The sequence below is a fragment of the Myotis nattereri genome (assembly GCF_964212035.1).
Source record: "Myotis nattereri genome assembly, chromosome: 8".
NCBI classification, from domain to species: Eukaryota; Metazoa; Chordata; class Mammalia; order Chiroptera; family Vespertilionidae; genus Myotis; species Myotis nattereri.
Window position 1 is genome coordinate 67,133,576 of NC_138083.1, and position 14,412 is coordinate 67,147,987.

Here is a 14,412-nt window from a genome sequence, read left to right on the forward strand (position 1 = left end):
GAGGGGTGTTGGGAGAGGGGCCAGGCTTCAGGGTTGCAGAGTAGGGCTGCGGGCTATTGGGAAGTAGGGGATGGGGACAGCGGTCTTGCGCCAAGGTGCAACTGTCAAGAGCCAGAAAGATGTTCAAAATCTTTAACCAGTAACCCCACCCCTTATCCGGAGGAAATCATCTAAAAAAAGAAAATAAAATTGCCCACTTCAGCAGTTTGCAGCCAGAAAATTTGAAACACCCTAAATGTCCAGCAATAAAGGGATGACGGTGGGAATTATGGAACAGCTCTAGGATGAAATATTCCGCACGCACCATTTATAAAGGAATATTTCTTTTCTGTTTGTTTGGTTGTTTTTAATTTATTTTTAAAATTATAGTTGACATACAATATTATATTAGTTTCAGGTGTACAACACAATGATTAGACAAAGGGATATTTCTGATGACTTGGGAGGCAATATTCAAACTTCTTATAATGAGACATTAAAAAAAGAAAAGCAGGGTGTAAAAGTGTTCATAATTAAGGTGAAATAAATTTGCCTCATGGTTAAAAACCAAGAAAGAACCCCAGAGGTTTGGATTGTGGTGTTAAGACAGTGAAATATGAATGAACTGTATTGAATTAAAGTCGTTTTTTATGTTATGATATTCTAGGAAACTATGTACCAAGAGCAATTTTTTAAACCTTATCTTTACAGTGAGGATTGTGAGTTGTGACTCCAGCTTTAAGTATGGGTTTATAAATGTACAGTTTTTATTTTTATTTTTTAAAATACATTTTTATTGATTTCAGAGAGGAAGGGAGAGGGAGAGAGAGATAGACACATCAGTGATGAGAGAGGATCATTGACTGACTATCTCCTGCACACTGAGGATGGAGAATCAAACCATGACCTCCTGGTTCATAGGTCGATGCTCAAACCCTGAGCCACACCCCCTGGTCCTCTGTATCATAAGTGTTGATATCAGTACCTAGTAGGGCAACTCCTTCCATCTTATTCTCCTTGCGGCATGTCTTGCCCCTTCTTGGCCTTTACTCCTTCACATCAATCTTCCAAATAAAGCTCGTTCCATAAACACACTTATTGGGTTTTAATTGGAATTGATAATATCTATAGATCAATTTAAGCAATCTTTAGTATTAGTGTATTCAGTCAAACCTCGTTTCTCAAATGTCTCCCATCTCGAACAATTTGGTTCTCTACCAAGTTGTTCACAGAAAAAAAATGTCTTGAACCAAACTTTGGTTTTCAGACTGACAATCCTTTCAAGCTGATACCTCAGCGTTACAAAAGGTGTCTTAGAGGCAACATGGAAGAGAATGCTATTGTTGCTGAGGAAATCAACAGTTAGCACAATTTTAGAACATAAAGAGGCCATCGAGAGTGCTAATGTTGCCAAGAGTGTGAAAGAAACAATGACCACAGGGAATTAAAGACTTAGAAAAGCAGTTAGGTTGCATTCCTAGTTAGGGCACATGGGGTGGGGGGGGGGGGGGAAGGCGGGGGAGGGGGCGGGAGTTTAGGCTCAATCCCCACCAGGAGATGTGCAGGAGGGAGCCAATCAATGGTTCTCTCTCATCATTGATGTTTCTATCTCTCTTCCCTTCCTCTCTCTGAAATCAATTGAAAAAATAAAAAGAGGTACTCCTATTTAAAAAGAAAAAAAAAGAAAAGCAGCCAGTGATAGCATTTGGGAGGCAATGATATGTGAACAAGCAAAGATGCTACATACTGACCTGAAAGACATCCCTGGAGTGCTGAAAGTGATGCCTTTAACACTAGATTGCCCAAGGAAGTCATTTTGACTGCTTTTTAATTTCAATTAGAAAAACAATTATGTATATAAGGACACAATGTCTTAGAATTTTGTGACTTTTTGTACAACATATAAATGTGTTTATTAATAATTGTAGTTACCTCCCCCCTCCTTCATTTCCAGTATATATATATATATATATATATATATATATATATATGTGTGTGTGTTATACCTATATTGCCCAAAAGCAGTCATTTTGACTGCTTGGGGGGGGGGAATTTTAAATAATCAAATGACTCTTATTATTGAATTGAGTAAATTTCTTATATGACCAGTTCAGCTCTGTATTGAAATAACAGTTTTCATTTTTTTTTTATTACCATCACATGATAACATACAAGTACATGATAAATTGTCGATACTTGATAAGTTGCAGTTGCTCAATAAGCTAAACTAGTACTTGTTATTCGAATCTTTTTTTTTAAAATATATTTTATTGATTTTTTACAGAGAGGAAGGGAGAGAGATAGAGAGTTAGAAACATCGATGAGAGAGAAACATCGATCAGCTGCCTCCTGCACATCCCCCACCGGGAATGTGCCCACAACCCAGGTACATGCCCTTGACCGGAATCGAACCTGGGACCTTTCAGTCCGCAGGCCGACGCTCTATCCACTGAGCCAAACTGGTTTCGGCTGTTATTCGAATCTTTATGCAGTGATACTTGTTCTAATAAGTTGTTTATTTTATTTCTTTTGCGCCCTAAATTCATGAAAGAAATGTCGAATAGAAGTGAGTTATTGGAAAAGCTAAGGAACATAAGTGAAGAGTGCTCCGATATTATTCTTTCACGATGCAGTCATTTTGACTGCTTTTGGACAATATAGGTATATACTAAATTTCAGTCTTTCTAGTGTTAAGGCTAGTAGGCAGTGGTTCGATAAACTTAAGAAGTGTTTCTAGATTAAACCGTGATTAGACATGTCCTGTGTATAAGAAAGGTTAAAATGGAATCATTTGGGGATCCGGAACGAATTAATTCAGTTTACATTATTTCTAATGGGAACAAATGATTCAGTTTTCAAACAAATCACTTGCAACAGCCTTCCAGAATAAATTAAGTTAGAGAAACGAGGTTTCACTCTATTTAATTTGTTTTTTTAATTTTCTTTTATTGATTAAGGTATTACAAATGTGTGATTATCCCCCCATATAATTTGTTTTTTAAAAGTTAATCTCACTTTACTTGCATTTTCCTTTGATGGCTCCCAAGCAGTGTGTTATATGTTGCACAAGCCCTCTCATTTAACCCCAAGAGTGGTAGGGGTACTGTTGTTATCTCCGTTTTCCAAATTAACTGAGGCTTACAGGATGGCATGACTTGCCCAAAGTCACCCAGGGGATGCAGTTGAAGAGCCAAAGTTTAAGCCCAAGTCTATTTAATATTTAACTTCAAAACTCTCACTTTTAGTAAAGGTTTGCTTAAATCATCCCCTATCAGAAATGTAATTGTTTTCAGTTTTTCCATGTGTAAATAACATTATGATGAACATCTTGGTTATACATTTTGTTTCTGTTTTCCATTGTTTCCCTCGGCTACAATTCTAGTAGGACATTCCTTTTTCAAAGAGTGTGCTGTATACTGCCTTCTAGAAATTCATGTCAGTGCTACTTCCCCTGTTTGTTTTAGTGTCAGCATTTACCAATCATTGCCCCTAGGGAACAACCGGGAAGAGAAACTGACATTTTTACAGCTGTTGTAGGCGGCGGGATGGCACCAGCTGTCTGACCAGTGGGGTCAGAGAAAACGTGGGTTCAGCAACCTTGGTACTAAGGTTCTGGCTAGGAAAGAATTCAGAGCAAGACCCAAACTGTAAGAGAACATTTGGTAAATTACAGAGGTAGAAAAGGTAATTCCTAGAAGAAATGGGCTTATCAAACAAGCTCTACGGGTAAAGGAAGGGCCCTTATAGCGTGGTAGTGAGGAAGCTAATGGTAATGTGCCTGGGGAGGGGGAAGGGAAAGGCACACTGGGTCCTCCATCCTAAGGGTTTTAAGGGCAGAGATTTTAGAGGAGGTCCCAGGAGATCTCAGTAGAATATTCAGTAGCTTTCCAGGTGTGTCCATTCAGGGTTGTGGTCTCCACTGATTGATTGGCTAGCACCAGTTCATTATTCAGTGGAGCTGTGTATCAGTTGTGGTTGGTTTTATTGCTTATCTGGGCCTGGGGCTGAAATACAACTGAGGCCTACATTTATCTCTAGGGAGGAAAGGTCAGGAGATCCAAACCTCAGGACCAGCAGATATGCTAGGGGAGGGAAAGTCACCTTGGGGGTGAGGTCCCACCCTACAATTGATTGTCTGTTGCTAGGCCCCTGGGGCTTTCCACCCTGATGACCTTCTGTATCTGGCCCATCGTCCTTGCTCTGCTCATGTCTAACTGCTTTCAGCACAGCCACTGCTTTTGACCAAACACAATACTAACTCATCCTCTTATATTGTCTCATTTGATTCTCAAAACAAATACCAGGAAACTAAAATTCAGAAAAGCATATATGCATTTACCCAAGATCACATAGCAAACTAGGGACGAAAAGCAGCCAGAGTATGTTACATGGCTGTTGCTCTCCCAGTCTGGTTCAGCTGAGTGGCCACCTTCTCAGAGAGGCATTTCTGACCTCTGTAGTTAAAGTACCACCCCCTCTGTTTACCATGATCTTGTTTTATTTTTTCAATGGAAATTTATCACTGTCCAAATGATCAAATGATCATTAGTTTAATTGTTATATTAGTCAGGGTTCTGCAGAGAAATACAAACAATAAAGTGTGTGTGTGTGAGTGTGTGTGTGTGAGAGAGAGAGAGAGAGAGATATTGATTATAAGGAATTGGCTCATGCAGTTATGGGAGCTGACAAATCACAAGGTCAGCAGTCAGCAATCTGAAGACTTAAGAGAGCCATTGATTTAGTTCCAGTCAAAGTCCAATGGTCTGAGAACCAAGAGAGCTCATGTCTGAAGACAAGCAAGCTCAAGACTCGGGAAGAGCAGATGTTTCAAATCAAGTCCAAAGTCAGGAAAAAAGCTGATGTCTCAGAAAGCAGTCAAGCAGGTGTAGGTCCTTCTTATTCAGCCTTTTTGTTTCATTCGGGCCTTCAACTGATTGGATGAGACCCACCCACATTGGGGAGGATTCTCTGCTTTATTCAGCCTACTAATTTAAAAGTTAATTTCATGAAGAAACACCCAGAATAAAATGTTTGACCAGATATCTGGGTGCACCATGACCCAGTTAAGCTGACACAAAATTAACCATCACACTTGTCTATTGTTCTCTCTCCCCCTTCAGCTGCTAAGGCAGTTCCTTGACACCTGGCACATAGTAGGTGCTCAGTAAATAGCAGTTGAATAAACAAATGTCAGCGCTCAGATTCCAGCCCTGGTCTTAGTAACTCCATGTTTATTCTTTTTCTGCAATAAGAAATCCCTTCATGTTGATCCCTGAATTACTAAAAAAAAAACCCACAACACATTACATCTAAAGTCAAACCAGTGTTTGTGTGCAGGTGTGTGATATTCTTTTTGTGTAATGTTAGCACCTTGAACTGGGAGTCTGAGGGTAAATCAGCTTCTTGTGGACCCTCAGTTCCCAAGAAACAAACATACATCTTGCCCTTCTCTGTGTGTGTGACTGTAAGTCTAACGGGCCTGCCCCAGGGCTGCAAAGTTACTGAGAGTTTTCCTGCCACTACAAAGAAGGAGGAGAAGCAATCGTCTGCAGGCTCTCTCCACCCTCCAGGAAAGGTGGTGTGGCTGAAAAGTTATTAAATGACTCACCTGAAACTTGTGACAGTGAATGGAAAGGGTTTAGAACATCTCCACCCACCAGCAGACTAAAGAATAATGACGGTCTAATAAACCAAAAGGGAGTGTCTGTAATGAGCTCTGAGGCCTGCTCTCATCCCTTGGTAAGCTTCTTTATACAATCCGTAACACCTGGACACAGTAAACATTAGGTTAAGCCTGGACCTGGGGATTTTGTAGTCAGGAGGCCCCCAGAACAATTTTGTCTTTACATAAACAACTAAAACACACACACGATCTATGGTGGAGTGAGCACAAATCATACTTGTATAAATATAGAAGGAATATATTTCATATAATAAACCTCGGTACCTGGGTTCTGGCTAGGAAAGGATTCAGAGCCAAGACTCAAACCAAAAGAGAACATTTATTTGGAAAATTACAGAGGTAGAAGTAATTTGTAGAAGAAATGGGCTTAGGAAACAAGTTATAGAGGCAAAGGAAGGGCCGGCCCCGGGAGTTTGGGAGTGAGGAAGGTCAAGGTAAGGAGCCTGGGGGGAGGGAGAAAAGAAAGTGGGCCTGCTCCCAGGAGGGAGAACATGCTGGGTTCTCTGTGCTAAGGGGTTTAAGGGCAGAGATTTTGGGGGAGGTCTGAATAGAATATTCAGCAGCTTTCCAGGTGTGTCCTTTCAGGATCTAGGTCTTCACTGATTGGTTGGTCTGCACCAGGACAGGGGGTCATTATCCAATGCAGCTGGTCCTGAGGTCAACCATGGGGTCACTCTGGTTTTGTTGTTTTATGGGCCTGGAGTAAGGCCTAAATGTTATCTCTAGGGAGGAAAGATCAGGGGGTCCGAACTGCATGACTAGTGATATGGTAGTGGAGGAAAGGTCACCCTGGGGTGAGGTCCCACCTTACAGTTATCCTTTGCTAGGCATCCATGACTTTCCACCTGGTGACCTTCTGTACCTGGCCCATCGTCCTTGCTCTGCTCATGTCTAACTGCCTACCACAGATCCATTTCAGATATATTTTGGAAGTGGAATTGACACAATTTGCTGTGGGTGGGTGTAGCAAGGGAAAGGAAAGAATCAAAGAGGATGCCAATGTTTTTGGCTTTACTTAGCCCATTTTATTAATTGAACCGGGAAACCTAGAACACTACCTAGTATAGGTAGGGATAGAAACCAGATTCCCCGTGGATATGCCCAGTAGCCCATTTTCTGCATTGTTGCTTGTCCCTCCCCACTGCACCCCCCAGTCCAGGCTGTTAGCCGGCCTCCCTGGCTTCTGCAATAGCCTCCATCCTGTTTCATTCCTCTCCAATCCTCCATCATGCTACAGCTGGAGTGGCCTTACCCACACAAACCTTCAGTCACTCCCTGACAAGCAAATAATTGCTTAGTCTAAGACTTCAGCGGGTGCTATTGACTTACGGATTTATAAGCTGTTGGAGCCAGAAGGGTCCTTCACAGCCATTTACTTCAAATTCTCAGTCAAGTGGTCTTTATGCTTCCATATTCCTCAACCCCCTGGTCTGTCATTATAAAAGGCAGTGCAACATGATGACAGGAGCCAGGTTTTTAGAGTCAAATAGAACCTGCATTCAGTTAAGGTACGTTACTTATGTTCTGGGGGCCCAAGTCATTTTGTCTGTGAGGGGAAAAACTTTCCTTTTTAATTGGTGTGTTGGGGGTCAACAGGACACATTCAGGTTCAGTGATTAGCCAGAGGATTTATACAACTCAGAAAAGCAATTATACTCAATGGTTACAGTTTATTACAACAAAAGAATAAAGATTAAGATCAGCAAAGGAAAAGTGCATAGGGCAGAGTCTAAGAGAGGTAAGTGTGAGTTTCCAGGTGTCCTTACCCAGAAGAGTGCTACAGACAGTGCTTAATTCTCCCAGCACTGAATGTGTGACAACATGCACAAAATGCTGCCAACCAGGGAAACTCACCTGAGTCTTCGTGCTTAGGGTTTTTGTTGAGGGTCAGTCACAATGGCATGGAGCACCGACATGACTGACCACAGGTATTCAGTCTCCATTACCTCCACCCCCAAGTCAAACTGAAACAGCAAGGTCCTTGGCCTCGGGAAATAAAAACAGGTGTTCACCATAAATCACATGGTTAGCATAAGCTCTCTGGCATAGCCCAAGGCCCTGGGTGGGATAGTCTAAGGCAGCGGTTCTCAACCTGTGGGTCACGACCCCTTTGGCGGTCAAACGACCCTTTCACAGGGGTCGCCGAAGACCATCCTGCATATCAGATATTTACATTACGATTCATAACAGTAGCAACATTACAGTTATGAAGTAGCAATGAAAATAATTTTATGGTTGGGTCACAACATGAGGAACTGTATTTAAAGGGCCAGAAGGTTAGAACTACTGTTCTAAGGGTTTCTGTTGTGTCCCAGAAGCCAGTCAAGTTCTTCTTAGAATGTGCAGATTACAGGGGTGGGCAAACTTTTTGACTCGAGGGCCACAATGGGTTCTTAAACTGAACCGGAGGGCCGGAACAAAAGTATGGATGGAGTGTTTGTGTGAACTAATATAAATTCAAAGTAAACATCATTACATAAAAGGGTACGGTCTTTTTTTTTTTTTTTTTTTTTTTTTTTTAGTTTTATTCATTTCAAACGGTAGTTTGCCCACGGCTGGTAGCACCTCAAGCCTGCTGAGTTATCCTTTCACTGCATACCTGTTTTGAACAATTGCCATGGGTATCAGCCAGAGTCCAGTCAGGAAAACTGAACCCACTATAGTTATTTTAAATAGGGGGAATTTAATAGGGGTTGGTCACATGGGGGATAGAATAGCTGGGAAGCTAAGCAGGAGACCCTGAGGAAACCCAGAAGTTGGGCGCAGAAATAGGAAATTCCTACTGCTCCTAAGACTAGAGGTGGCATTACTAGAGCCCAGGAGCTGAGTCATTGTGGGAACTGGTATGTGGGGGCTACCTGGTGGGTAATGGGCCCACAGAGGGAGGGGATGTCCAGTAGGGAGTGAGAACTACAGAGGAACATCAGGTCCCATTTCACCCCCAAGGAGAGGGAAAAAGGGCTAAATACCCTGGCCTCTCACTTCCTCCTATCGGTCAGTCTCCCACTTGAATGTTCTATTAGCTGAGCCCAGCTATGAACCAACTGGTAAGGGAGCCTGGGAAGTGTAGTTTCCATAAGCCGGTGAGGGGTGGGAGGGGGACTTCCTAGGAAATGAGTCAGACACCATTACTTAGGGCCTGTTCTTTAAAAAAAATTTTTTTTAGTTAATTTATTGGAGTGACATTAGTTAATAAAATTACATAGGTTCCAAGTGTACAATTCTATACTGCATCATCTGTATATTGTATTGTGTGTTCACCATTCAAAGCCAAGGCTCCTTTCACCACCATTTATCCACCTTTATTCTCTTCTACCTGCCCCCACCCCCCTTTCCCTCTGGTAATCACCATGCTGCTGTCTGTGTCTCTGAGTTTTGTTTTGTTTTCTTAATCGCTTCACCTTTTTTCACCCAGTTCCCAATCTCCCTTCTGACAGCTGTAGACTGTTCTCTGCATCTATGACTCTGTTTCTATGTTGTTTGTTTATTTTGTTCATCAGAGTCCACAGATAAGTGAAATCATATGGCATTTGTCTTCCTCTGACTGTTTTTTTCACTTAGCATAATGCTCTCCAGCTCCACCCATGCTGTCCCAAAAGGAAAGAGTTCCCTCTTTTGTATGGCCCAGTAATATTCCATAGTGTACATAGTGTAAATGTACCACATCTTTTTGTTGTTATTGTTAATCCTCACCCAAGGATATTTTTTCCTTGTTGTTTTTTTTGTTTTGTTTTGTTTTGTTTTGTGTTTTTTTTTAGAGAGAGAGTGGAAGGGAAGGGGAGAGAGAGAGAGAGAGAGAGAGAGAGAGAGAGAGAGAGAGAGAAACTTCAATGTGAAAGAAACATATTGATTGGGTGCCTTCCACATGGGGCCCTGACTGGGGGCTGAGGAATGACTCTGCAACCCAGGTACATGCCCTTGACCAGGAATAAACCAGAGACCCTTCAGTCGCAGGCCAACAGTCTAAGCAATGAGCCATACCAGCCAGGGCAGCCACAGCTTTTTTATTTACTCATCTACTGATGGGCACTTGTGCTTTTTCCAGATCTTAGCTATTGTAAATAGCACTGCAAAACACATAGGAATGCATATATTCTTTAATTTAGTGTTTCAGGTTTCTTTGGATATATGCCCAGAAGTGGGTCATAAGGCAGATCCGTTTTTAATTTTTTGAGGAAACTCCATACTGTTTTCTTTTCTTTTTTAAATATATTTTTATTGATTTTAGAGAGGAAGGGAGAGGGAGAGAGAGATAGAAACATGAATGATGAGAGAGAATCATTGCCTCCTGCATGCCCCTTACTGGGGATCGAGCCCACAATCAGGGGGGCATGTGTCATGACTGGAAATCAAACCATGACCTCCTGGTTCATAGGTTGACACTTAACCACTAAGCCATGCTGGCCAGGCGATAACTATTTCTTAAGGTTGTTTGCAGATTTTAAAAGGTTGTGCAGCATTTAAACAAGTGTGCTATAGCTCTTGATAAATATTGTTTTGTGAATAGCTGTTCCTTTCCACCTATAGACATAAACTCCTCCAGAGTCTAGACTGAATCTTTTTATATTTTTATCCTTAGTGTTTAGCACAGTACTGGCACTTAGAAGATGCTCAAGGACTTACTGAAGGAATTAGAGGTGAGAGATAACGTAGAGAGAAGGGCCACGGATGACTCCACAGCTTCTAATCTGGACAAACAGATGGGTTGTAACTGACAGTGACTTCAAGGTGGGAAGCAGATTTCATTTTGCTTATTTATATGAGTAAAGCATATTCTAGTTTATACAAATTGCATTTGAGCCATCTGTGGAATACCCAGGTTAATTTATCCAAATTTTAATGGAAAAAAATACAGGTCTCAAGCTCAAGAAAGAAGTGTGGGGTAGAGCTAGAAAATGTGTCACAGGTTGCTAAACAGTGGTCTGTGGGCTAAATCCATACTATTAATGGGTTTCATTTGGCCAGAGCAATTTTTTAAACTAGAGATTATTTTTTACAGAACTTTTAGGTTTCCAGCAAAATTGAGCAGAAGGTACAGAGAATTCCTTCATACCTCTTTACCCCCAACACACACACTGCTTCCTCAACTATCAATATCCCCCATCAGAGGGGCACATTTGTTACAGTCAGTGAATCTACATTGATATCATAATCAACCAAAGTCCATAGTTTACCTTAGGCCTCACTCTTAGTGTTGTATATCCTACAGATTTAGGAAAATTTATAATTATATGTATCTGCTATTATAGTATCATATGGAGTGTTTTTCAATCTTCCCTAACAATGTTCTGTGCAATTTTTAAAAATATATTTTTATTGATTTCAGAGAAGAAGGGAGAGGGAGAGAGAGATAGAAACATCAATGATGAGAGAGAATCATTGATCGGCTGCCTCCTGCACAGCCTCTACTGGGGATCGAGCCCACAACCCAGGCATGTGCCCTTGACCGGAATCGAACCCAGGACCTTTCAGTCCGCAGGCTGAAGCTCTATCCACTGAGCCAAACCAGTTAGGCATCTGTGCAGTTTTTAAGATAAATTGCCAACAGTTTAAAGTTGGAAGATTAGTTATAAAAACCAAGAACTTTAACTTCTGTTGAAAAATAAGACATCTGGAGATCCTAATCCCATGTTCTCCAAAGGCAACAACTCGCTGGAGCTTTTAGGCAGGCAGGTTCCCATGCTCAGGTTTGTTTTGATCATTTTCATTCTACCCGCATGTTACCTTAGTTGGCTCCTTTGTCTTAGATGGTAGTTGAAACAGGGAGATGAGGGAATGAGGACAGAAAGCAGCCAAGAGTGGGTCCTACTAAAAATTAAGAGGTAAAAGAAAACAGGCACAGTGGTAGGTCCTGTGTTCATTGGTCCTTCTACCTCTGGGCCCTTTTCTGGGTTTCCCTAATACTTTACTTGGCTTCTTGTTGCTTCCTCAAGAATCTAATCATTGTTGATCTTGGAGAAGTTGGGAGTTGATCAAGAATCTAATCACTGCCCTGACCGGTTTGGCTCAGTGGATAGAGCATCGGCCTGTGGACTCAAGGGTCCCAGGTTCGACTCTGGTTAAGGGCATATACCTTGGATGCGGGCACATCCCCACTAGGGAGTGTGCAGGAGGCAGCTGATCGATGTTTCTAACTCTCTATCCCTCTCCCTTCCTCTCTGTAAAAAATCAATTAAAAATATATTTTAAAAAAGACTATTTATAAAAAAAAAAAGAATCTAATCACTGTTGATCTTGTACTTGGAATTCCTTTCCATACTTCTTTTTTTCTCTTTTCTCTTTCCTAGCAAAAGGTTAGTGAAAGCTAGAAATTAAAAATAGCTCTGTTCTTCCCATTCATTTTAATAAAACTCTTGGATTGCATACTAAGAGTGAATGAGATAGCAATTCTTGAGGTATTTTGTCAAAATGATTAACTGACCAAAAATATTGGAGAATACTGCTTTGTCACATAGAATAAAAATGACCTGGAATAATTACTCTTTGCAAGGGCCAATGGGTTGTTTTCTGATATTCTAATCATGACTAACATGTGGATAGCAATTTACAGTGTAAAAAGTACTTCTTACATACATTATTCTAAACTCACAACTCTCTAGTGAGATAAGTATCACCCTCCCCTTTGTGTGGTAGTTCTATTAGTACTAACATTGATTCTGGATTCTGCTTTACTATATCATTGCAAAGGCCAGCATAAAACACATGCCAACTGATGTTGTCACTAGCAAATCAAGGTTGGAAGGTATTTAAAGAAAACAGGAAAAGCCTATGGAAAATGCCTTGTCTTAGCAACTTTAGAGTGAGGTATAATAAATGCAGGCTCTATTTGGGCAATCTCAGGCATGATGCCAAGAGGAAAAATGAAATCCTCATTTACTCAATAAAAATTAGTCAGACCTTGCCAACCTTTGACCTTGGAGGGTCTATAGTTTAAAATCATATAATTAAACTAAAACCTGTTTTCAAAGGCTTCCTATGATTTTACTTTTCAGTGTTATCGGTTTTCTCTGTTGTGAATCTTTAACTACAGTTTCATCATTTATGTCCCTAAACAATAACCCAGTATTACTGGGTTTTATATTATCCCTTATATAGGAATATATAAATATCTTAAAAGTGGGTAGGGGAAAAAAAGGTAAGGGTCTGTGGCTATGATGTGAAGACCCTTGCGGAGACTGTACTGTTTTAGCCTATCTGTGAAATCTACCACAAAGAATGGAATGAGGTCTTCAAGAAGCACCTGGAAACCATGAAAAGCTAAAGTCCTTGGTTAATGTCTCCTAACCTCCCAACAGGAAGTTATTTATTGGCTCTTATTCAGCTGGGACCATTACCTAAGAAGAGTAGAAAGATAATAGTAAGGGGAAAGGGAATTTTGAAAAATAAGAGGGGCAGAAATCAAAGACAAGTTGTGTCTTAGGTCTTCTTGAGGCTCCGTTACCACCCTTGGTATGATTCATCGCCATGAGGCTTTACCTCCTATTATTCTTCCAATCTTCCAATAATCAGGGGCATGCAAAGTGCTGCATGCAGGTGTGCGCACACACAGAGACAGACGTTGCTCTGAACTTGGGATGATGCCTGTGGTTAAAGAGACTTTTCACCTACCACCTACACTGAATTTTGAAGACGTACACATCATTTGGAAATTGAAACTCTCCCATATCCCTTCTATTAGCCCTTTATTCCCCTCCTCACCCCAATAAACAGCCTCACAGACAGTTTCCTCAGAATAGCAAACAAACACGAAAAACTGGTTGAACAGACCGTCTGCAAAACCCTGCACTCCAGATTCTTCTGCTCAGAGACTGCACAGAAAAGGATCAGAAATAGACACTCGGTTCAGTTCTCCCCAAATTTAAAAACATTGTTCCTCCTCAAGAATAGCGGCCAAAATGTTGTTATTACTCAACAGCTTCATCTTCCAGGGAGAAGACAATCTTGTGTTTTACTTTTAGTGGTGATAGCCTATTTTTTGAAGGTCTTTTCTTTAATTCATAATTATCGCATACATTACACAGGTGATCCCTAAGGCTTGTCAGAGTCTGAAGGCAGATGCCCAAATTGTATTAGGTTGAGAGGCTGTGAAAATGCTACTCACATACGTACTTCGTTTCTTCTCTCCCACCATTAAATATTCCGTTAGATGTCACTGGGTTTTCCACACTAGTTCCACTTGCATACCGTCCACTCCATTTTTGCCAAATTTACCCATCGTTGTGCACTATCTTTGTGATTGTTTCCATTTTGTTGTACTTCTGCTCTTAATTCACATTTATTTTTAAATTAACTCACACTTTTCTTATTTTAAGAGAAAAGTTGGGAAGCAATCTGTGTCCATTGATAGATGAATGGATAGAGAAAAAGTGTGCATATATACAATGGACTAGAATTCAGCCATAAAAAAGGATGAAATCTTGCTATTTAAAACAACATGGACAGACGCTGAGGGCGTTATGCTAAGTGAAATAAGTCAGACAGAGAAAGACAAATACCCTACAATCTCCTTTATATGTGGAACCTGAAAAAAAAAACAACAATAAAAAATGAACTAATAGATACAGAGAACAGACCAGTGGGGGATAGAGGGTGTGTAAAATGAGTGAAGGTGTACAGGCCATTTTACTGTAAGTGTGCTCTCAGTGCAAATGGGAAAGACAGCTCACTGAGCTCAGGACACTACTGCCCAGGCCAGTGTGTATAATCCACAGCTTTGGGGCCAGGATTGCAGAAGTGTGGCTTCTACTTCT